Source organism: Macaca thibetana, chromosome 19 (assembly GCF_024542745.1).
Source record: "Macaca thibetana thibetana isolate TM-01 chromosome 19, ASM2454274v1, whole genome shotgun sequence".
Classification (NCBI taxonomy): Eukaryota; Metazoa; Chordata; class Mammalia; order Primates; family Cercopithecidae; genus Macaca; species Macaca thibetana.
The window spans coordinates 36,807,526-36,831,246 of NC_065596.1; the positions used below are offsets into that span (position 1 = coordinate 36,807,526).

Sequence of the window (23,721 nt, forward strand, 5' to 3'; positions counted from 1 at the left end):
AGGCAAGAGAAAGGAAATAATAGACCAAAGGATTGCGAAGAAAGAAAGGTGAGCCTCATTTTTGATAGATGTGATTGTGTACCTTTGATTGGGAGGGTATATCTGAGAGGCTTGGGATATGCTGGTGTTGGTGAAATATAATTAAAAACAAAATATCCTCCAAACCCAGAGATCTTCTCTACCCAGGTAGAAGAGAAAGAAAATAGTTTTATTAGCCTGTAAGCATTAAACCAGAACGTGATATGCGAAGAGAGTGCAAAGACAGAAAAAAAAATCACCCTTTATATAGTCAAGCAGATACAACTTATTACACACCTGCTCTCAAGATACACAACAGCCAGTTCTCAAGTAAGAGGACTTGATAACGCTATTTGCTGTACATGGTTCACCCTAAATTCACTTGGTTATTGGGATAGCCATCTGTGTTCATTGGCTTAATCTAACGGAAAAATAAACTTCTTTTTTATTTTTATTTTTTTTGAGACAGAGTCTCACTCTTTCACCAGGCTGGAGTGCAGGGGCGCGATCTTGGCTCACTGCAAGCTCCGCCTCCCAGGTTCACACCATTCTCCTGCCTCAGCCTCCCGAGTAGCTGGGACTACAGGCGCCCGCCACCACACCCGGCTAATTTTTTTGTATTTTTAGTAGAGATGGGGTTTCATCGTGTTAGCCAAGATGGTCTCGATCTCCTGGCCTTGTGATCTGCCTGCGTTGGCCTCCCAAAGTGCTGGGATTACAGGCATAAGCCACTGCACCCAGCTAAACTTCTAAAATATCACAGGAGGTCGATTTGCTACTTGGAGTGAGGTGCCCACCAAAGTTAGGCTCCATCCCCTCCCAACAAGAAGCTGGGGAGAACTGGGTGCTATCTTCCTCGATGTTTACATTTCCAAGGGATGGTTTCCAGGTCCTTAAAAACACCTTCCTGGGTCATAATGCCAGCCGCAGGCTTCCTTAGCTTTGAAAAAGATTAGCATAAATGTTGAAGAGAGAGAGACTTGCGATGGCAAAAAGTTTTCTAAAGTAAATGCTCTAAGCAAAGGGGACAAGGAGGAATCGCTTCCTGAATTTTCAACAGGAAGAATTAATTTTTTTCTTTCGATTTGTATTTGCCTGTACACTGGTAATTATTTTTTGATTGGAAACCTGTTTAGACAGACAGGTTTACCCGTAAAAAAAAAAAAAAAAAAAAAAAAAAAAAAAAAAAAAAAACAGATTTTCTGAATGTAATATTTTTAAAATAAAAATACAAAGGAAAAATGTTACACAGGCGAAAGAAACACTCGTGCACCACATGAGGTTTGAAGTAAGAAAGCGACACGGTCAGATCTGGTGCTAGAAAGATCCTGCGGGCACTCATGTGGGAGATGGATGAGAAAGAGAAAGGGTGGCGTCGGGGGCAGAGGCAGCCATCAAGAGCAGGGCCTGAAGCCTGGGGACGGGGGAGAGGTGGTGGTTTTGTCACTGGAAAGGGGTCCCGATCAAGACCCCCAGAGAGGGTTTTCGAACCTCGTGCAAGGAAGAATTTGAGGCAAGTCCATAAAGGGAGAGCAAGTTTATTAAGAAAGTAAAGGACTAAAAGAACGGCTACTGCATAGGCAGAGCAGCAGCAAGGGCTGCTGGACCGAGGCTACTTAGTTATTTCCTGATTATATGATAAACAAAGGGTGGATTATTTATGAGTTTTCCAGGGAAGGAATGGAGACCTCCTGGAGCTGAGGGTGCTTCCCTTTTTTAGGCCATGTAGGGGAACTTCCTGATGTTGCCATGACATTTGTAAACCGTCACGGTGCTGGTAGACACGTCTCTTAGCCTGCTAATGCGTTATAATTAGTATATAATGAGCAGTGAGGACCCCCAGAGGTCACTTTAATCGCCGTCTTGGTTTCGGTGGGTTTTGGCAGCTGCTTTACCGCAACCTGTTTTTATCAGCAGGGTCTTTGTGACCTGTATCTTGTGCCAACCTCCTATTGTCATCCTGTGACCGAGAATGCCTTAAACTCCTGGGAATGCAGCCCAGTAGGGCTCAGCCTCATTTTACCCAGCCCCTATTCAAGATGGAGTCACTGTGGTTCAAACCCCTGACAGTTGGGTGAGAAATCTGGGCAAGACAGGGTCAGATTTGGTGACGTCTTGGATGTGAGGTGCGAGAGCCAAAAGGCATTCCTGACTGCCTGGGATATGGTGGTAACGAAGAAGCGGGAAGCCGGCAGTGACGGTGGGTGTGGACCAAAATGTCAATTCAGGAGGCAGGCAGAGATGTGAGTTTGGAAATCAGAATGGAGAGACAGCAGTGGCAGGAAGCCCTAGGGCAGGAAGGGAAGGCCATCAGCATCAATCATCTCCATGGTTCTCTCCAGTTAAACCCTTCTCAGGCACCACACCATCCAGGAAACCACTGCCCAAGAGGAAGAACACGTGGAACTTCCTGAAATGCGCCTACATGGTGATAACCTACCTCTTCGTATCCTACAACAAAGGGGACTGGGTAAGAAGGAGGCAGCACAGAGGGGAGGAGGGTGAGGAGAGGAAGCAAAGAGGAGGGAAGTAGGGGCACAGAGGAAGCGAAGGAGGCAGCCTCAGAGGTGCCAAGCAGGAAGTGGTGGGAGAGCCCTTCTGTAAAACTCTCTCCTTCCCGCTCTTCCTCCCTCCCTCCCTCACTTCATTATTCCTTAGTCTCTCCTTCTTCCCTCTTCTTTCTTCTCTTCCTTTTTTCTTCCCTCCCTTAATTCCTCCTTCTCTCTCCTCCCTCCCTATTCTTTCCTCTTTCTCCCTTCATCCCTCCCTTTCTCACTTCCTTTCTTTCTTCCTCCATCTGCTTCCTCCCTTCCTTCTTCCTTCCCATCCTTCTTCCTTCTCTGCCCTTTCCTTCCTTCCTCCCTCCCTTTTGTTCCTCCCCCTTTCCTCCCTCCTTCCCCCTCCCATCCTTTTCTTCTTCCCTCTCTTTGCTCTCTCCTTCCTCCTCCTATCCTTTTCTTCCTCCCCCTTCCTTCCTCCTTCCCCCCTCTTCCTTTTCTTCCTCCCCCCTTCCATTTCTTCCTCCCCCTCTTCCTTTTCTTCCTCCCCCTCTTCCTTTTCTTCCTCTCCCCCTTCCTTTTCTTCCTCCCCCTCTTCCTTTTCTTCCTCTCCCCCTTCCTTTCCTTCCTCCTCCTCCTCCCTCCCTCCCTCCCCCCTTCCCTTTCTTTCACCCCTTCTTTCCTTCCTCCCTCCCTCATTCTCTCTCCCTCCTTCTCTTTCCTTCTTCCCTCCCTCCCACCTCTAGACTGGGATAAATGCTACTCCCTTCTGTACTAACAGTCCCAGGGGCTCCTCTGAAATACTGTCACTCATTCTGCCTCTCTCTCCGTTGCTGTCTCTTGCTTTTTCTTTTTTTTTTTTTTTTTTTTTTGAGACGGAGTCTTGCTCTGTCACCCAGGCTGGAGTGCAGTGGCCGGATCTCAGCTCACTGCAAGCTCCGCCTCCCGGGTTCACGCCATTCTCCTGCCTCAGCCTCCCCGAGTAGCTGGGACTACAGGCGCCCGCCACTTCGCCCGGCTAGTTTTTTTTGTATTTTTTAGTAGAGATGGGGTTTCACCGTGTTAGCCAGGATGGTCTCGATCTCCTGACCTCGTGATCCACCCGTCTCGGCCTCCCAAAGTGCTGGGATTACAGGCTTGAGCCACCGCGCCCGGCCTGTCTCTTGCTTTTTCTAAGGGACATTCATAAGGACCAAGCTTGTTGCTGGTTGCTGGGGACTTTGATGGTTGAGCTACCTTCAAGAAGGTCCTAAGTTTGTAAAGGAGGCAGGCACCCACAGAGAGAACCAGATCACCGAGTGGTAGCACTTCACGAGCAGGTGCTAGTGCGGGAGGCAGTGGTGCTTACCTCAGCCTAGGGGAAGCGTGGGCTCATGGAAGGCTTTCTGCAGGAGGTGACACCTCCACTGTGGGTTAAGGACAGGATGGAATTAGCCAATTGAGGAGGGGAAGCAGGGGAAGCATTCCAGAGGGAACACCATGTGCCAGACTCAGAGAGGTGAACATAAGGCAGAGTGCAAGAAACTACAGGCCAGGCCGGGCGTGGTAGCTCACGCCTGTAATCGCAGCACGTTGGGAAGCCGAGGCAGCTGGATCACTTGAGGCCAGGAGTTCAAGACCAGCCTGGTCAACATGGTGAAACCCCATCTCTACTAAAAATACAAAAAGTAGCCGGGCGTGGTGGTGCATGCCTATAGTCCCAGCTACTCGGGAGGCTGAGGCAAGGGAATCACTTGAACCCAGGAGGCCGAGATCGCACCAGCCTGGGTGACAGAGTGAGACTCTGACTCAAGAAATTAAATAGGAAAAAAAAAGAAGGACAAGTCATCCTTCATTCATTGATTCAGTCAGTCTTCAAATATTCACGTGTGTAGAAGACCCATTCTAGATGCTGGGGACTCAGAGAACAGAACCCATAACGTCCTTGAGTCCCTGAGGCTCCCATGATTGGGACGGCAGGAGGACTGCAGAGAAACAAGCAACCAGCTCCAAAAAACATAAACTAAATCAGGGTGATATCACAGAGTGAGCAGGGCCATGGGCAGCCTTCCCCAGGCAGGTGATGTCTGGACAGAGAGATGAGACAATGGAAGGATCTTGCCTTCAGAGCAGCTTGGGGGTAACCACTGTAAGCAAAGCAGGCCCAGCAGACCCCCAGGCAGGGACACGCTGAGTGCCTTCAAGGAACCAAAGGAACATCTATGTGACCTGAGAGGAGCAGGGGGGTCCAGGTCATGTAAGGTTCTCATAGACCAGACGAGAAGGAAGCTTGTGTTCTAATCTGGTGGACAGCCATCAGCGAGATCCCTTCTGAGTTACGAAAGGATCCTTCTCGGTGCTGCCTGTGGAGAATGGATCGGAAACAGGGCGAGAGTGGGAGCAGACAGACGGAGAGGAGGCCCTGGACCAGCCAGGGCAGGAGACGTGGCGGTGCTGGTGGAGATGAGAATCGTGCCGCAGTTCTACAGGAACTGCTTATGCGCTGGGTGTGAGGAATAAGGGAAATGGAGAGAACAGGGAGATGAGCCTGAGACAGAGACTTGAATTATGCTAGTGGTTCTGAAACGGGGGTGACGTTGCCACCCAGGGGACACTCAACAGTGTCTGGACCACAGGATTGGTTGTGACAGCTGGAGGAGGGCGCTCGACTGGCATCTAGTGGGCAGAGGCCAGGATGGCCACTCAACATGCCACACGGCCCAGGACAGTGCACCACGACAGAAATAACCCGGGTCAAAACATCAGGAACCTGAGAGTGAGAAACCCCAGCTTAGGGGATTGTGCTGCTTATGGGGATGAGGAGGACTGGCTGGAAGATGGGGAAGAAGGTGGGAGTGGTGAGAGGCGGGCTGAATAGTGAAGCAAGACCACAGGATGTCACAACCAGAGGGAAAGAGCAGACGGGGAGGACGGGAAAGAAGGGAGAGGGGGATGGGGAGAAAGGGAGGGAAGGAAGGAATACACTCGCCTCACCCCAGCTGTTTCTTTTTCTGTTCCCGGTTCACTTGTTCCTCCCAAGTGTTACTGCCACTACTGTAACTCGGAACTGGACATCAGGTAGGCTACAGTCAGGAATGGGCTTTTCGCACTGCTGGGGTGGGGCTGGGGGAGGTTCATCCCAGCTGCCTGGCGTGTGAGGTAAGGAACACAGGTGGATTTGGAAGCTGCAATCATAGACACCCAGAATTGCATGAGAAGTCCCAAGTTCATCACCCTTAATTGCAAGCCATTGCCTGACACGGGCAAGGAAGCACATTGTAAATGACAGGGACATGCCCGGCAGGAGGAACTCCCTTTATACATTCACTTGATCATTTTTTTTCACAGGTCTTAGGACTTGTGGCCCAACGCACACAACATACAATTAACCGTTAGTGACTTCCAGTGCACTCACAATACTGTGTGGCCATCACCACTAATCTGTTTCCAGAATCTTCTCATCATCCTCAAAGGGAACTCTGTACCAATGACACCGTCTCTTCCCCCAGCTCCTGGCAACCACTAGTCTACTCTGTCTCTGAGAACTCCCCTATTCTGGTCATTTCATACCCATGGAGTCATACACTACGTAGCCCTTTGCATCCGGCTTTATTCATTTGGCGTAGTATTTCCAAGGTTCATCATGGTACACCTTGTATCAGGACTGTATTCGTTTCTGCTGGGTGATACTCTACTGCATGGATATAGCACGCTCTGTTTATCCATCATCAGGTAAAGTGCACTGGGTTGCTCCCACCTTTTGACTGTTGTGAGTCGCGGTGCTATGAATTTTTATAAACAAGTTTTGTTAGAATATCTGTTTTAAAATCTTTCGGGGTACATGCCTAGGAGTGGAATTGCTGGGTCATATGATAATTCTGTGTTTACAACGACTCACTGATGCATCCTGGATGCAGTGGTGAACGGGGCAGACGAGATTCCCGTGCTCACAAGAAAACAATTAGATGATTACAGGTGATACTTAGAGCGACGGAGGAAGACCTCAGGATATGATGAAAAAGAGAACTAAAGAAGCTTGCCCTGGATAGTTGGGTGATGAAGGAAAGCCTCTTTGGGAAAGTGACATTGAATCAAAGGCCTGTAGAACCAGGGTTGTCAGATACACAGAGAACTCGTGAAAGAAGGAACTGGCTTGTACAAAGGCCCTGGGGTGGAAAGTGGCCTAGATGTGCCTGGAGTCAGAAAGAATAACGGGGGCAGGAGAAGGGGGAGGGAGTGGGAAGGCACTGTGGGAGGCGTGTGGGTGACGTGCTGAGCAGACCACCTCAAACCTGGAAGATTAGAGCAAGCACTTTGGACCCCGTGGAAAGGCTGTCAGTGGGAAAGAGACACGTCCCAGTGACATCAAGTGCGGAGGCCAGTTAAGAGGCTACTCAGTTTCCACGAGATGACGGTAGCCTGGTCAAGGCTAGGGTCTAGGGTAGAGAGAGAAAGTACTAAAGACAGATGGGAGATTTCTCTTCCCTCGATAGCTACAAACAGGCTCCTCCCTAGCCTCTCCTGCATCTCCTGCCTTTCATCCTCTCCCTGGCATCCCCAGCGCCCTTTTCACATTAAAAAACGTCAACTCGGGCCGGGCGCGGCGGCTCACGCCTGTAATCCCAGCACTTTGGGAGGCCGAGGCGGGCGGATCACGAGGTCAGGAGATCGAGACCATCCTGGCTAACACGGTGAAACCCCGTCTCTACTAAAAAAAAATACAAAAAACTAGCCGAGCGAGGTGGCGGGCGCCTGTAGTCCCAGCTACTCGGGAGGCTGAGGCAGGAGAATGGCGTGAACCCGGGAGGCGGAGCTTGCAGTGAGCCGAGATCCGGCCACTGCACTCCAGCCTGGGCGACAGAGCGAGACTCCGTCTCAAAAAAAAAAAAAAAAAAAAAGTCAACTCAATCATGTGATAAACCCGCAACCCCGCTGCACTCCTGCTTAAATCCACCAGTGGAAACTCATCAACTATGACGAGTGTCTTTCAAACTTAAAAAGAAAGAAAACCCAAAACACTTTCCTACTGAAATCTTACATGGAATCCCAATATATAAAAAATTCTAAGTTGCTTTTCATTACCAGAAGTACTTTTCCTAAGGTTAACTGTGTGACATTTACTTACTATGAAGTGAGGCGATGAGATTTGCAAGCACAGGGTACAGAAGGCCTTTGCTGTCTTACATTACTCTCTGTTACCCCGTATCTTGCAGTGTTTCCTTTTAATTGTTCATATGGAGAAAAATCTGAACGCACAGAGATAAGTCACTGCAAATAGTAACAGTTGTCTAACAGTTGGCCTTGTGAACTCTACATGCCCTTCAGGTAATAAAAAAATCTTTCCAAGATGTAAAACATGCAGCAGGTTGGTGTGGCTCTCCAGTGAATAAAAACTTCAGTCCATGTGCTCTATTTTGGGTATACACCCATTTTAAAAAATAGTTTCATTTTTGAAATGAAAAAGCAAACCTTTGTAGAGTTCCTAAAAGATCCCAAGTTTTCAGAGAACCTGGCAGGAAGCCTCTGCCCCATTGATCAAGTTCAGCTCCCTGGCATGGTACCCGAGGGTTCTCAGGCTCCAAGCTTCTCCTGCTTCTCTAAACTTTTCTCCACTTCTCTTTATCCCCCCCACCCACAATCCATCCCTTGTCCGTATTAAACCATGTCTTTTTTGTTGTTGTTGTTGTTAGAGGCTCACTCTGTCACCCAGGCTGGAGCACAGTGGCCCAGTCTCAGCTCACTGCAGCCTCTGCCTCCCAGGTTCAAACGATTCTCCTGCCTCAGCCTCCCTAGTAGCTGGGATTACAGGCATGCACCACCACGCCTGGCTAATTTTTATATTTTTAGTACAGATAGGGTTTCACCATGTTGGCCAGGCTGGTCTCGAACTCCTGACCTCAGGTGATCCGCCCACCTTGGCCTCCCGAAGTGCTGGGATTACAGGCGTGAGCCGCCACACCCACCCCATATTAAACCATTTCTGATTCCCCTGAAAACATCACTTTTTTTTCCTGCTCCATTATGCCATTACACACATTGATTCCTTGATCTTTGTCGACCTAGAAAAGTCCTCCTCAGTCCTCAAGATTCACCTAAGCAATGCTTTGGTTCAGGAACCAAGAGCAATCCTTCAGATTCCACTGGGGAGGCTGCTGAAGGAAAAGAATGGTGTTGAATAGTTTCTCAGGCTCTCCTCAACCACACATTAAAGCACTGGTCAAACCACATAGTTACTTTCATATAAATGTGTGCTTTCAACCCATTAGGCAAGAGGTTGGCAAACTTTCTCTGGGAAGGGCAAAACAGTTAAGTGTTGGCTTTTCAGGCCAGATGATCTGTTGCAACTACTCTGCTCTGCTGTTGGAGCTCAAAGCAATCATAGAGAATACACCGATGGCTGTGACTGTGCCCAACGACTGATGAATGGATAAACAAAACACGGTGCATTCATACAATGGATTATTATTCAGCCCTAAAAAAGGAGTGAGGTCCTGGCACATGCAACATGGCTGAACCTTGAAAACACGGTGCTGAGTGAAAGAAGCAGACGCACTAGACTACACAGTAGATGATGCCATGTATATGAAACGGACAGATTTGGCAAATTCAAAGAGACAGAAGGCCAATTACTAGTTGCCAGAGGCTGAGGAGAAAAAGGAATAAGGGGAGTGGCTGCTTAATGCATTTCTTTTTTGGGTTGATGAAAATATTCCACTCTTAGAAGTGACAATTGCACAATATTGTGAACGTACCGAAAGTCCCTAAATTGTGCACTTTCAAAATGGTTAAAATGGTGAATTTTATGTTATGCATTATGGTTACACGTTACCTCAATTACAGAAAAAAACTTGATGAAAAGGGATGCAGGCTGCAGTTGGCCCTGCCGAACACAGTTTGAGGGCTCCTGCTCACATAGACTGTGAGCCCCTCTGGGAGTAAGAAGTACCCCTGATCCATCCCTGGAACTCCAGTGCCCAGAAGCAAACCTTAAGGTTCTCTTCCTGCAACCTTGCCTGACTCCAGTGCGCCAGGCTGGGGGTGCAGGGCAGCCAGGCCTGGGCAGCCCCCGCTCCTGTGGGGTGCACCCTCTAGTGGCGAGGTAGGGGTGCGACACAAGCTCAGGCCTGGCATTGGGGGACAGTGAGGAACTGGAGGGGGGCGCTGCTTCCCGCTGGCTGGTTTCTAGAAGAGCCCTGCTCTGAGGAGGAGACACTTGCCCTGGTGACGGGGCCGAGCTAGGGTCCATGAGATCTGAGGGAGGCGTGTTCCAGCTGCTGGAACAGCCTGGTGGGCATAGGGACAAAGTTAGTGGAACCTAGTGAGTGCAGAGAATGGGCTAGGCTGGAGGGAGGAGGTGGGCTTGAGGCAGGTCACCAAGAGCCCTGTGGGGTAGAGGGACAGGGCACCAGGCAAGGAGTATGAGAATGTGTGAGGACGAAAATCAATGCACAAATACATTTCTCTCTCCTTTCTTAGGGATGATCCCTGCTGTTCTTTCTAGTGAGCCTGCTCCATCTCAGCTCAGCCTTCACAAGGCCTCCATCTCCCAGGCATTCTCACCTCTGAAGAAAGCTCTCTGTCCCCTGGACTGCCTGTGTGGAGGGTAATGAACTGGGTCCTTTAAGGAATGGCACCTGGGTGCCCAGACGCATGGCCAGAAGGGGTCTGTGGGGGCCATGCCTTGGAAGGATGCACCCAGAGCGGCTGAGAGGGCAACTGCAGGGGTTTCCCCTAAAATCTCTCCTCCAGACCATTCTCGGACTGTCTCCACTACTTCCATAATAAAATGTATACTTGTTGAAATGGCTGAAAAGTTTGGGTTATTCCATTCCCCCACACTGAGAACTAACAGGTATGCTGGTGGTTTACCAAGAGTCATAAACCCTATCAGTTAACTGTGCACTTTACAGGTGAAGAAACTACAGCTCAGCGGGACTGATGGCTCTCCCAACATCACACTAAGCTACAGAGCTGAGAGTTGACCCAGTTTGACTCATTCCAAAGTCCGTATTCTTTTATGTAAAGATTTGGGGCTCCCCGCTCCGTCCCGAGGAAATACAGGTGTGAGGATGTGGCTGTTCCAGGAGGAAGCCGTGTCCAGCTCTCCAGCCTGCATGTTTCCTGCCTACTCTGGAGGTGGTTCCATGTCCTGGTTGAGAGCTTGGGCTCTGGAGAAAGGTTTCTTGGGTTCGAATCCCAGCTCCACCCTTAATGAATATGCAACCTTGGGGAGGGTATCGTCTCTTAATGCCTTATTTTATCGTCAAATGGGGATAGTAACAGTAGGGTAGAAGTTTTCTTACCATCATGATCAGAACCATCATTGCTTAGTTCATCAAATAAGTTGGTTCCAATAGGAAATTAAAAATACTTTTACCATTTTGTTTTAAAATGTAAAATTGTACACTCATTTGCCAATCTTTGGATATAAGACCAGGGGTTAGTGTTGTTGTTCTATAGGTCTATGGACTACAATTTCCACTTTGTACCTTAGAAGGGCAGTGGAGACATAGGCATGCTTGCAAAGCTATTTAAGCAAAATCCTCGCTGCATTAAAAAAAAAGAAAAAATCATCCCTATAGCCATCTTGCCCATTCCAACTTGACGTATTTTTTGTTGTTGCTCTTACTAACAATCGGCCTTTATCGCATCTTTCCCACTGAATTATTCTTTTGGTGGAAACAATTCTTTGCCGACGCACTCATATTTTCCTCATTTATGTTAAATGTGATTGCATTACATCATTGAAATAAAACCCATTAGAATGAAAAGGTTTCGAATAAATGCAACTCAACTAGCTCTTGGTAGTCACATAACTGAACCGATAGAGAAGAGCGAAGGCATATTAGAAAGCACTGCACTAGCCAGGGGCATTCAGTGAGCCTGAAGCATCAGTTGGTATATTTCATAGACGGATGGAAACTTCTTTTACCCCAGGGATCATTTTAAAGTGTAGTTTAAGGAACAGTCTACTGAGCTTGCCTCATAGAGGTAAACTTTAAATGAGATAATACATATTTTTAAAATTTTTAAGTTCCAGGGTACATGTGCAGGCTGTGCCGCTTTGTTACACAGGTAAACGTGTGCCATGGTGGTTTGCTGCCCCTATCAATCCATCACCTAGGTATTCAGCCCAGCAGGCCTTAGCTATTTTTCCCAGTGCTCTCCCTCCCCGCAAACCCATACCCCAACAGGCCCCAGTGCGTGTTGTTCCCCTCTCTGTGTTCACGTGTTCTAAATGAGACAATATTTCTAAAACACACTGCCTGGCACATAGTTCTCAATTAATGTATTGTTATTATCTAGGGCGGTGTTAGCCAATAAAAATCCGTGAGCCACACTTATTTCACACTTCCTATTAGCCCAGAACCCGGTAAAATCAATTTGAATAATATGTACGATTTAATTCAATATATCCAAGATACATTTCAACATTTAATCAACACAAACAATTATTAATGAGATCAGTTATATCCTTCATTTTGTATGAAGTCTTTGAAATCCATTGTGTATTTTTCACGTATGGTGCATCTCAATTTGAATGCTAAAATTGATCCGCAATTATATTTTCTAACATTTATAGTTAAAAAGTAGATCCACATATCCAAGTTGTTCCAAACAGGGTTAAAGGTTGTCTGATAACTGAACCAAGTATCAATGTAAAATTTTTCATTAAAATTTTTTAAAAAATTTAAAAGTCAGTTCCTGCCCATAATCCAAGTCTAATCATAAGCAAGCATCAGACAATTCCAAATGGAGGGACATTGTACAGAACACCCGGTCCATACACCTCACAACTGTCAAGGTCATCAAAAACAAGGAGAGTCAGAGACACCACTGCAGATCAGAGGAGGGCAGGAAGACCTGGCAACTAAATGTCATGTGGTGTCCCACATGTGACCCCAGAACAGGAAAAGGACGTTAGAGAAAAAACTGGGGAAATGTGAATAAAGTCTGGCGTTAAGAGTACTGTAGCAATGTTACGGTTCTGACACATCTACTAGGCTTATGTAAGATGTCAACAGCAGGGGAAGTGTGGAAGGGGTACGTGAGAAAGCTCTGGATTATATCATTGTAACTTTTCTGTAAATATAAAATTATCCCAGAATTAAAAATGTAAAACAAAAAATACTCCACTCTTCAGCTGCACTTATCTTACGTGTTTGTGTCCCCATGTCCTCCTCTGTTAAATGGGGATGTAGACTGTATCTATTTCATACAGTCATCGTGAGAATTAAAGATGGTGTTTCCACAGAAATCCTGCAACCATAGTTCAGGCATTGTCAGCACACCATGCTTGTTAGTGCCAGGTACTGTTACCGCTGCTGCTGTGATTATGATTGTTTATTTGTAAGTGCAGAGGTCTGGGCTCCCATCTCCAGACATTCTGACTAAGTTGATATGGCTGTGTTTGCATAACAGCTCCTAGGAAGCTCTCGTCTTTTCTTACAGCAATTCATGTGCAAACAGGGCTGATCCTTTAAAATGTAATAAAGAAACTGCTAAAAGCCACGGAAACCACCCAGTAAGTTGATGACAGACAGATGGAAGATGTATTAGTCTGTTTTCACGCTGCTGATAAAGACATATCCAAGACTGGGCAATTTACAAAAGAAAGGTTTAATGGACTTACAGTTTCACGTGGCTGGGGAGGCCTCACAATCATGGCAGAAGGTCAAAGGGACGTCTCACATGGCGGCAGACAAGAGAAGAGAGCTTGAGCAGGGAACCTCCCCTTTATAAAAAACCATCAGATCTCGTGAGACTTATTCACTATCACAAGAACAGCATGGGAAAGACCTGCCCCCATGATTCAATTACCTCCCACGGGGTCCCTCCCACACGTGGGAACTCAAGATGAGATTTGGGTGGGGACACAGGCAAACCACATCAGAAGAGGATGCCAATCCCTCCATAGACAACTTATGCAAAAATGATATATTTTATTTTGGGGGAACCCAGTAGTAACTAATTTTTAAACTAGCTTTATAAACCCATTTATCATTAGAAGGTTTCATATGCTAACCAGATGATTATATGCCCAGGTGCTTGATGTTAGTTTTTTGTAACTTCTCCTGGATACCATTAATGGCCTTTGTACATTTAATCATCCCTTCCCTTTGATGAGGGGAGTGCTCTTAAATTTTATGTAAAATGAAGTTAATGTGTCAGATCATGTCCATTCATATCAGAGTTCAATCACCTGGTGAGAGTTTCCTGGGTGACCCAGTTATGGGAAGGTATAGAAGAGTGCTGGAAAACTTCTAGGGCGGCAGTTCTCAGTAGGCTGACTTCAGCCCCCAGGGGACATTTGGCAATGTCTGGAGACATTTTTGGTTGTCACAACCAGGAGTTGGGGGCCGGAGAGGATTTTTCCTGGCATCCCGTGGGTGAGGTGAGGGAAGATCCTCAACATCCTACAACGCACAGGGCAGCCCCGAGAACAAAGCAATGTCTGCCCCCAATGTCAATAACCCTGGTATTGAGAAACTCGGTAAGGTCTGAGGCCATTCAACTGTTGAGCTCACTGCTGTCTCCTTGGCCACTAGTACTTATTCGGCTCTCACTGAATGAATGAATGCACAGCACGAACCTGTAATCAAGGACCAAGCGAACTGCGGGAGGCAGGGTTGCTACTGAGAGCAAACAGTGACCTAGTTAACCTGGCGACAGGCGTGAAAGGAAGTCTGGGTTTCCAATCAAAAATCGGGAGGGAAGGAAAAAAAGAGTGAATCAATTCTTGCGAAAAGTCTCTGCGCACTTACTAGAAAGCACGCGGCCAGGAATCATGCAGGGCGCCTGCACGCATATTATTATTTAAATAAAGCTGCCCCTCAGCACAAACAGCCCGCAAGGTCACGGAAACTCCTCCAGTCCCATCCCCGGGTTTCGTCCTCCCACGAAACTCTCCCTCCTCCCTCAGCCTCGCCCCACGCGCATGCGCACTCGCGCTCCCCAACCCACCCCAGTCCGGCCTCCGCCAGTGACGTCACCGCAAGGGCGGAAGGGAAGCTAAAGTCGTTACCATGGTGACCGCGACACAATCAGAAACGTCTACTAGTGACGGTCAAGCCCCCTACAACCGGTCCCAAAGCCGCAAACGAGTCAGGCATCGTGGTAGGACCTGGCGAGCTGGGCCGGGGAGAGCGGGGCGCCTGGACCGGGGACTTGTCGCATTCACATTGGCTGCTAGGAGACCTCGGCGACCACTTCCGGATCCGGGGCGAAGGTCGCAGCTCCCAGCCCTTGCTCAGTGCGCTGAACTAGAATTCCCAGAAGCCTCTGCGGCCGCCTTCCTTCTCCTTACCTCCTGCTTCCCCCACAAATAACAGTGGGTGAAATCATAAAAAAAGCGTTTCCAACCCGCCGAATCATCACTGGTATAGACATTTTTATTCTAAGCTGCTTTTTACTAAAACGTGCTCCTCCTGTCGCTCTGCATCTTTGGGACTACAATACCCAGAAGTCTCTAGGAGTTGCCGAGCCCTCTAGTTTAGGGTTGTTTTGCAGCCGGCGAGACGCCGGAAGTCTGGGAATAAGGCGGGACCAGGGAAAAAGCAGGATTCCGATTGGTGGAGAGGCCACACGGCCTTCTTTAAAGGACGGGGTAGAGTTGCGCACGCGCATTGAGGCGTCTCTGTCCTCGTTCTGCGTGCGTGAAGTGTGGGGATTCCCGAGCTTCGGTCACCCGGTCGGTGTCGCATGTCGCCTGCGGGGAGGTTGGGGCTGCTCGCGCGAGGCGCTCTGGGCCTCACTTCCGAGGCCGAAAATGCTGGTTCCAAAGTGGTGCCCTGGGAGATGAGGGCGACTCCCAGTTTCCACCCTGTTTCTGAATGGGCTTCCAGTCTCCATGGTAACGGCCCCTCCCAGTTCCCCTGTGACTTCATAGCTGCCCACGGGAGGGGAGAAAGCTGATTTGAAGGGGCCGTGGGTTCTGAGCCAACCTCTCTGTCTTTGAGGCCACCTATCCTATACCACTCGTCCTTGAGAGGGTGAGCCGGTGACCTTTCACCCTCTCTGGGCCTCGGTTTCCCTTTTTGTGAAATAATGTCTGGTGCCCCTGCTGTGCTCTCTTACTATTTCAGGGCCTCAAGCAAGAGACACCCTCTGTGTCTCAGTTTCCCCGTAGGTGAAGTGAGGATGGTGCCCTCTGTCTCAGTTTTTCCATAGGTGAAGTGAGGATGATGCCCTGTGTCTCAGTTTCCCCATAGGTGAAGTGAGGATGATGTTAGAATTTGATGTTAAAATGTAGGGAGTTGTGAGAATTAAGGGAACCTCAGAGCAATGGCCGGCACACAATGACCCTTCAAGTGCCAGCGGCTTTGATGATCACCATTCTTGCCTTTTCTTTGGAGACCGGGAGAAATTACCGCCCCACCTTCCTCCAGGGTCTTTGTGTGTTGATCTGCAAGTTGGATGTATTGGATTTTATGACCACTAAACTGTCTTCTGAGCACACAAGAGCAGTGGTTTTGATCTCTGAGAAGTACTACAGGGCTTGGTGTTAAGACACTGGAATTCCGGAAACCCGTCCCTGTCATACCAGTTGCTGTGTGACCTCCGTCAATCGTGGTTCTTTACCGAGCCCTGAGATTCCGCAAGTGAAAATGGATGGGGATGAACTTCCCGTCCAGGCACTGCCACTGACTTCGCTTGGGGACCTGGGGTAAGCTCTGTGACCCAGCATTGCACCATCTGTAACATAACCAAAGGGTGAGCAATTGAACTTTGAGGTTGATTTCGGTGCTAAAATCCCACTCAGTAGTTCTAGCGTCTTCACAGACCTCACCCTTCCCAATGCCCTCACTTTGTGCTCCATATCCCAATCAACACTTAGTGATTCCAGATTTGTAATTTTTGCCATTGTGCTGAGAAGTAATTAACTATTTTATGTTTTTTTAAATTTGAAATTTTGACTATCAGGCTTAGCATCTTTTTTTTTTTTTCTTCGTTAAAGACTAGTCAAGTGCATTAGGAGGGGGGAAAGAGTAGAACAAGGAATTTGGTCTGTAATGACTGTGGACAATAAACTGGTAGAAGTCACTACCTTTGAGCCAGCCAGAATCTTTTTATTATTCACTGGATATTCAGATTTTGCCTCTGTAAATTTCCTATCTTTCATTGCCATTTTTTTCAAATAGTTCATTCAATCTTTGTTAATTTTCAGGTGTGCTTTCCACAATTAGGTTACAAATTATCTGCCACTAATGATCATTACAGTTCCTTTTCTCGGCCTGTTTATTGTTTCGTCTGTTTATGGTTTCTCAGGCTTTTTGTTTATTTATTTAGACAGAGTCATGCTCTGTTTCCCAGGCTAGAGTGCAGTGGTGTGATCTTAGCTCACTGTAGCCTTGACCTCTGAGGCTTAAGCAATCCTACCACCTCCGGTCTACTGAGTAGCTGGGACTACAGATGCATACTACCACCCACAGCTAGTTTCTGTATATTTTGTAGAGATAGGGTTTCACCACATTGCCCAGGCTGGTCTCAAACTCCTGAGCTCAAGCGATCCAGCTGCCTTGGCCTTCAAAGTGTGGGATCACAGGCGTAAGCCACCATGCCTGGATTAGGCTTCTTCTTTAAACATTGAAGAATGTTCCTTTCTAGATGAAGGAGGATCACATAGCACTTGGGAGCAAAGATGCAGCCAAGTAACCTAGCGCTGGAGCCCACGATGGAGAAGATCTCACGGCCACTCTGGCCTTGCCCTGGGTGCTGTAGTAACTTGGGAGGAAGGCCACCCAGACACCGCAGGACACCAGCATGCTGAAGGTGAGGAGCTTGGCTTTGTTGAAGGCATCAGGCAGGTTCCTTCCCAGAAAGACTACAGCAAGGGTCCCCAAAACCAAGAAGCCCAGATAGCCCAAGACAGAGTGGAAGGCAGTGACAGAGCCCTCATTACACTGGATAATGATGCATCCAGGCACGGACTGAGGGTCGTTGTCTACGAAGGGAGGCTCTGTCCCCAGCCAGATTCCACAGAGGGTCCCCTTGGATACAGGAGCAAAGGAAGACAACAGAATGTGTTTTTTGGGGACCCATCCACTTTTGGATCCTGCTTGCTGGCCTTGTAGCCTGGAAGGCCCTGCAGAAGACACAGCCACTGTGAACATAGCTGCAAAGGTGGTCCGTCAGAGGAGGCAGGTGGCAGGGCTGGGGCGGCTGATGAAGAGCAAGGAAGAGAGAAAGCAGAGCGTGAGGGAGACAACGCGGGGGTAGCTCAGAGTCAGGTTGCTGGTCCTGACCATGGGAGTGTTTCGGTGCCACACAAGCTCCACAAGGATCAGAACAGAGAGGGCAGAGTAGAACAAGGCTGTGCATCCCAGAGCCAGGCCCAAAATTTCATCATAGGCCAGGAAGGCCTCCTATTTTGGAATGCATGTTCCCTTTTCTTGTTTGGATGATGATCTTCAGGACAGAGCCTGCATTGTTTTATATCTGAAATATTAACAAAAAGGGTGTCACTGTCTCCAGAGCACTGCACGTTTGGTAAGATGCCATTGCCCAGAGCTCTCACCACCACAGCCCCATTTAGATAGATCGTTTGGCTGGTGTGTGTGTGTGAGTTGTGTGTGTGTGCACACAAGGGCGCGAATGTGTGTTCTGCATGTGTTTTAAAGAAAAAAACACTTCACCAGCTTTTTTTTTTTTTCGACCATTTTAATCAGTTTTATTGATTCATGCTTCCGGTTCTTACTCAGTTAAAAACAAAGCACATTAGGCCGGGCGCGGTGGCTCAAGCCTGTAATCCCAGTACTTTGGGAGGCCGAGGCGGGTGGATCACGAAGTCAGGAGATCGAGACCATCCTGGCTAACATGGTGAAACCCCGTCTCTACTAAAAAATACAAAAAACTAGCCGGGCGTGGTGGCGGGCGCCTGTAGTCCCAGCTACTCGGAGGCTGAGGCAGGAGAATGGCGTAAACCCGGGAGGCGGAGCTTGCAGTGAGCCGAGATCGGGCCACTGCACTCCAGCCTGGGTGACACAGCGAGACTCCGTCTCAAAAAAAAAAAAAAAAAAAAAAAAAAAAACAAAGCACATTAAATACATCGTCTTATTGCTTTATAAATGCACGGAGCTCATTCTCTATATCAAAAGTAATAAATAATGGCCATAAAACACCAAGACAGTTACAAAAATGACAACCCAGCCTCGAACATAGTATTTTACAGTCCGATCTAGAACAATAACCCAACACACTACATAAAAGTGCCACATATGAAAACATGCATTGTGTGTAGTCACTCTAGTACTGAGCTTACACTTGCTATTCTTTAAAAACATCGTAGGACTTTTTCACTCCTTAAAAAAGATGGACATGATGCAAACATTGCAAGTTATACCATCACTGACTTTAATATTACATTTATATGCCAAAAATCTTTACAGATACATAAGAAAGAGAAAGCCAATGATAACACTTACAGTATATTTAAGAAAAGTGAAAATGAGTTTGTTGTTGCACCAAAGAGGAAGCTACATATTTTGAAACAGACAAAGCAAAGCCAGAAACTGAAGCAGAAGAGGGATCATATATTTAATAGCAGAAATCCTAAAGTTACACTCGGTATACATTGATTGAAAGCAGGAATATTGCAAACAGCATGATGGATATGAGGCAGACAACCCTGGCTTAACAAATAATCCAGCATTATCATCATTGTTATGACTGTGGTGTGGCTATTGAAAGGAGTATCCAACTCCAGCACAGATGGGGGTTCCTTCACCTGAAACCCCTTAAAGTCGCTTGAAATAAATCACTTGATAATCACAGGCAATCCCTGCATACCCATGCCAACCCCAACAGAATCAACTAAGGTCAAGTTTACATGCAAAGGGAAAAATTTTCCTTTTGTGCTTGGAATGAATTTCGAAGTTCATTCCCCCCTATTTCTTGTCTTCCTTTCTTAAATCAGATAAGGAAGCTTTACAGGTTTAATTCAGAATTTATGGCTGGGTGTGGTGGCTCACGACTGTAATCCCAGCACTTTGGGAGGCCGAGGTGGGTGGATCACGAGGTCAGGAGTTCGAGATCAGCCTGGCCAACATGGTGAAACCCCCATCTCTACTAAAAATACAAAAATTAGCCGGATGTGGTGGCAGACGCCTGTAATCCTAACTACTCGGGAGGCTGAGGCAAGAGAATTGCTTGAACCTGGGAGATGGAGGTTGCAGTGAGCCAAGATTGCACTACTGCATTCCAACCTGGGCGACAGACTGAGGCTCCGTCTCACAAAAAAAAAGAACTTACACAAAATGCTGGGGTGCTTTATTCATAGTAATGGCTTGGAATCAGTTCCAAACGAGTCTCTGGGATTGGTGAAGGACTGTGTGTTTTAGCATTTAGCAGATTTTAAGTAAAAGCAGATATGCTCAAAAGAAGAAAAGTGTGCTTTTCTTTATCTTTAAAGGAACTTCATTCATAGCAAAATATACACAAGACCTGTTTAACAAACACAGATCTGCCCGGGCCAGTCACGTCCTAAGCCCGGTCCCTCCTATAACTATGATCCACTGGAATTGGAACTCTTCTGTCGAGGTTCGTTTCTGCAGTTTTCATTAGTATAGCAAGCTGGCTTCCAGACACCCTTCCTTTTTGAATAGCACTCATCAGCTGCAAAAATTCATTGAGTTCAACCTGTCATTTTTATTCAAATCGACTTCATTTAGAATTTCATGGAGTGTATTTTCATTCATTTGAACATTGATACTCTCTAATACATGCAGAACATCAACAATGGTAATAAAGCCTTTCTGGTCTGCATCAAACTTACAAAATCTCTTCATATACCTGTCAGTGTCTGAAGGCAGTAGGCTAATTTCAGAGCCGTCTGTTAACTGTTCTGATCGAGATTTATAGTCTGTTTCATAATATAGAAACTTCCTGGCTGTTTCACGTTGTTCCTGTTTCTTATAATCATCTCAATTCTGTTCTCTGCCCATCAGTTCCACAGTCCTGAGTAGGGCTTCCTCTGCTGCCCGGACATTTAGAAAGGCCAGACGAGGCCAAGGCAGGAGGATCACCTGAGGTCAGGAGTTTGAGACCAGCCTGACCAACATGGAGAAACCCTATCTCTACTAAAACTACAAAATTAGCCAGGCATGGTGACGCATACCTGTAACTCCAGGTACTCAGGAGGCTGAGGCAGAAGAATAACTTGAACCTGGGAGGGAGTGATTGCAGTGAGCTGAGATCGTGCCATTGTACTCCAGCCTGGGTGACAAGAGTGAAACTCTGTCTCAAAAAAAAAAAAAAAAAAAACCAGGCAAGTACGATGTGAAATCATATCCACAGTGGTGCAGGAATCCTCCTTAATCCCATAGTTCACCTCTGCTTCAATATATGGAAATTCTAACACAAGACGTACTCCAACAATAGGCCACCTTTTGCTAGTCACACTTGCCATCGTGGCCACCTCAAAAGCCTTATCACCATAGGGGGCGGCAAGATGCTGTGCCCCCTCGCTTTCAAGTCCATAATCCTGGACGAGCCTCATGTAGAGTGTGGGGTTCCAGTCTTTACCCCCTTGAAGGAAAAGCCCAGCTGTTCTACTTGGTCCTGCTTTCAAATTATGGGTTTTGATAGCATTTAGGGTATCTTCTGCCATAGACCGGTAAGTTGTCCCCTTTCCACCTGCTGTAGTAATAAGGCCTCTCTCACTGACATCGACAACATGATTTCAGGACATAGACTGAGTATCTGCAGATTTGGGATCTGTAACAAGGGGACGGATACCGCTCCATGCGGCCAGGATGTCCCCCTTCTTCTCACTTCAACATCACAGCTCAGGTAATTACGCGCTTCATTCAAATGAAGTTAATATCTTCTGAAGGAAGTGGATGGTGTGTAATACCAGTTGGAGTATCAGTAGTGCCAGCAGTCATCATCTTTTGCCAGGGTAAGAAGAAAATAACTCATCCATCACTGTTCAAGAAGTCCTATGCTCTCTGGGCTGTAATAACCAGGCATCACAATATGGACACCAGCACTTGGCTGGCAGATAGCTGCAGCGTCCTTATCATCCATTTTGCACACAGTGTCTGTGAAATGTCCCATGGCATTGATAACACATTTGGCTCTCATGTCACATTCCTGCCCTTTGAGGACATCCTTGCACCATGCACCACTCACATGCAGTTTCCCTGTCTTGGTGTCTGTCTTCTTGAGCAAGCTCACTACCTCCCTGTCATTGACTGTGGCACCCCCATATCTGTCAGCAGTCAGCTCAATGGCAAGATTCATTCATGCATCATTATGTCGCCCATATAGCAGACAATTCCTCCTACCAGTTTGTCCTTCTGGAGCATTGGGCAATATTCAAGGGCTCTTGATTTGCTGAGGACATACTGCTTTTCAGGCAATTACTTCCTGCAACAAAATCATACAGCTTGATTCCTACCCAGTAGTAAGGTAACTGCCACCACTTGTAAACTGGAAGCATGATAGACAATGGAGCTGATAAAAGGGGAGCAATTTCTGGCAGGTTGGCACGCTCATCAAGGGCTTCTGTTACCATCCTATACTGCTCAATATCCAACTTCATCATGGCCTTCTGAACATATCTCACACTACCATGGATCAATTTAGTGCTTCTGCTGCTGGTCCCTGATGAGAAATCATCTCTTTCTACAAGGCTGTTTTTAATCCTCTGGTGATGGCATCTAGTACACAGCCACTTCCTGTTGCTTCTCCTTCCATAACAAGGATATCAACTTCAGATATATTTTTGCAAAGTCAGTAGCTGAGCATCTCTGGAAGGAGGCTCCCTGTTAACAGGTTCTGAAATGCAGTCTGCTGCTTCAACATAGACCAGGCTCATTTGTTTCCTTCTGTGATAAGCAAGCTGAGAAAGGCCTAAACAGTTGCAAGAGCACTTCTTCCAACAAGAATTGTCACTTTCACTGCCTTTTGAAATGCCATTTCTCAGCTTGAGGACTTCTCCTTGTCGGCCCCCAGGTCTGGCTTTTCCTATTTCACACCTCCTGGCTGGCAGGCTTCCCTGGCCTACAAATGTGTCCAGGAGGTGGGCGACCCTGTGACCCCGCTGTGAGAGCCCACAGCCCTCGCCTGGCTCCACACTTCACCAGCTTTTTCAGTAATACTGGGGGCAAAATATCCTGGAAAAACTTCCACTACAGTATATTTAATAATTGTGGATCTTATCTCTCTGTTCTTCTCTGTCTCTAACTCATGTAAAGGCGTCCCCCCACCAATCTGTCTCTTGCGACCTTGATATCTATAGATATAGACATGCAGTTGCCTCTCAGTATGTCTGTAGGGATTAGTTCTGGGACCATCTCAGGCACCAAAATCTCAGGCTGCTCAAGTCCTCTGCATAAAATGAAGTACTATTTATATATAACCTAGTGCTTACTCCTGAATACTTTAAATCATCTCTAGATTACATATAATACCTAATACAATGTAAATGCTATGTAAATAGTTGTTAGACTATCTTGGTTTTTAAATTAGTATTATTTTTATTGGTTTCATACAAATATTTTTTGGAGACAGGGTTCTTGCTCTGTCACTCAGAGCACAGTGGCACAATCACAGCTCACTGCAGCCTCCACCTCCCAGGCTCAAGTGATCCTCCCACCTCAGCCTCCTGAGTAGCTGGGACTAGGTGCATAGTTTATTTTTTGTAGAGACAGGGTCTCACTATGTTGTCCAGGCTGATCTCAAACTCCTGGATTCAAGTGATCCTCCTTCCTTGGCCTGCCAAAGTGCTGGGATTACAGGTGTGAGCTACTGTGCCTGGCAAAAAAAAAAAAAAAAAAAATTTTGATCCCAGGTTTGTTGAATTTATGGATACAGAACCCTGAGGCAGATTTTTTTTTTTTTGAGATGGAGTTTCACTCTTACTGCCCAGTCTGGAGTGCAATGGTGCGATATCTTGGCTGACCACAACCTCTACCTCCCAGGTTCAAGCGATTCTTCTACCTCAGCCTCCCAAGTAGCTGGGATTACAGGCATGTGCCACCACACCTGGCTAATTTTGTATTTTTAGTAGAGATGGAGTTTCCCCATGTTGGTTAGACTGTTCTCGAACTCCTGACCTGAGGTGATCCACCCACCTCGGCCTCCCAAAGTGCTGGGATTACAGGCGTGAGCCACCGAGCCTGGACGCAGAACTTTTTTTGTAGATACATAATAGTTATATATATTGTGGGGTCATGTGGTATTTTGATGCATGCATAGAATGTCTAATGATAAACCAGGGCAA

General features: G+C 47.1%; 2 protein-coding genes and 2 pseudogenes across 9 annotated transcripts in view; 1 reads left to right on the top strand and 3 right to left on the bottom strand.

The window, feature by feature from the left end:
* Nucleotides 1-14,709, bottom strand: part of LOC126943210 (zinc finger and SCAN domain-containing protein 5A) — a 93,347-nt gene extending 78,638 nt beyond the window's left edge. For 4 of the 8 annotated variants that reach the window (XM_050771742.1, XM_050771738.1, XM_050771741.1 and 1 more), the window contains exons 1-2: nt 14,521-14,709; nt 13,129-13,230 (exon numbers count right to left, since the gene is read on the bottom strand). The gene's annotated coding sequence lies outside the window, so the exon portion shown is untranslated. Of the gene's footprint in view, nt 1-13,128; nt 13,231-14,260; nt 14,448-14,520 lie in introns of those variants that run through there. The other 4 variants (XM_050771739.1, XM_050771735.1, XM_050771740.1 and 1 more) reach the window with 2 other exon arrangements.
* Nucleotides 14,710-14,725: 16 nt separating this feature from the next.
* The window catches only part of LOC126943223 (zinc finger protein OZF-like), a 47,120-nt gene continuing 38,124 nt past the window's right edge, over nt 14,726-23,721 (top strand). The window contains exon 1 of the mRNA XM_050771762.1: nt 14,726-17,267. The gene's annotated coding sequence lies outside the window, so the exon portion shown is untranslated. The remainder of the gene's footprint in view (nt 17,268-23,721) is intronic.
* On the bottom strand, nt 17,031-18,778 carry LOC126941695 (vomeronasal type-2 receptor 26-like; annotated as a pseudogene).
* LOC126943270 (glycerol-3-phosphate dehydrogenase, mitochondrial-like) overlaps nt 18,989-23,721 on the bottom strand; it is a 30,559-nt pseudogene continuing 25,826 nt past the window's right edge.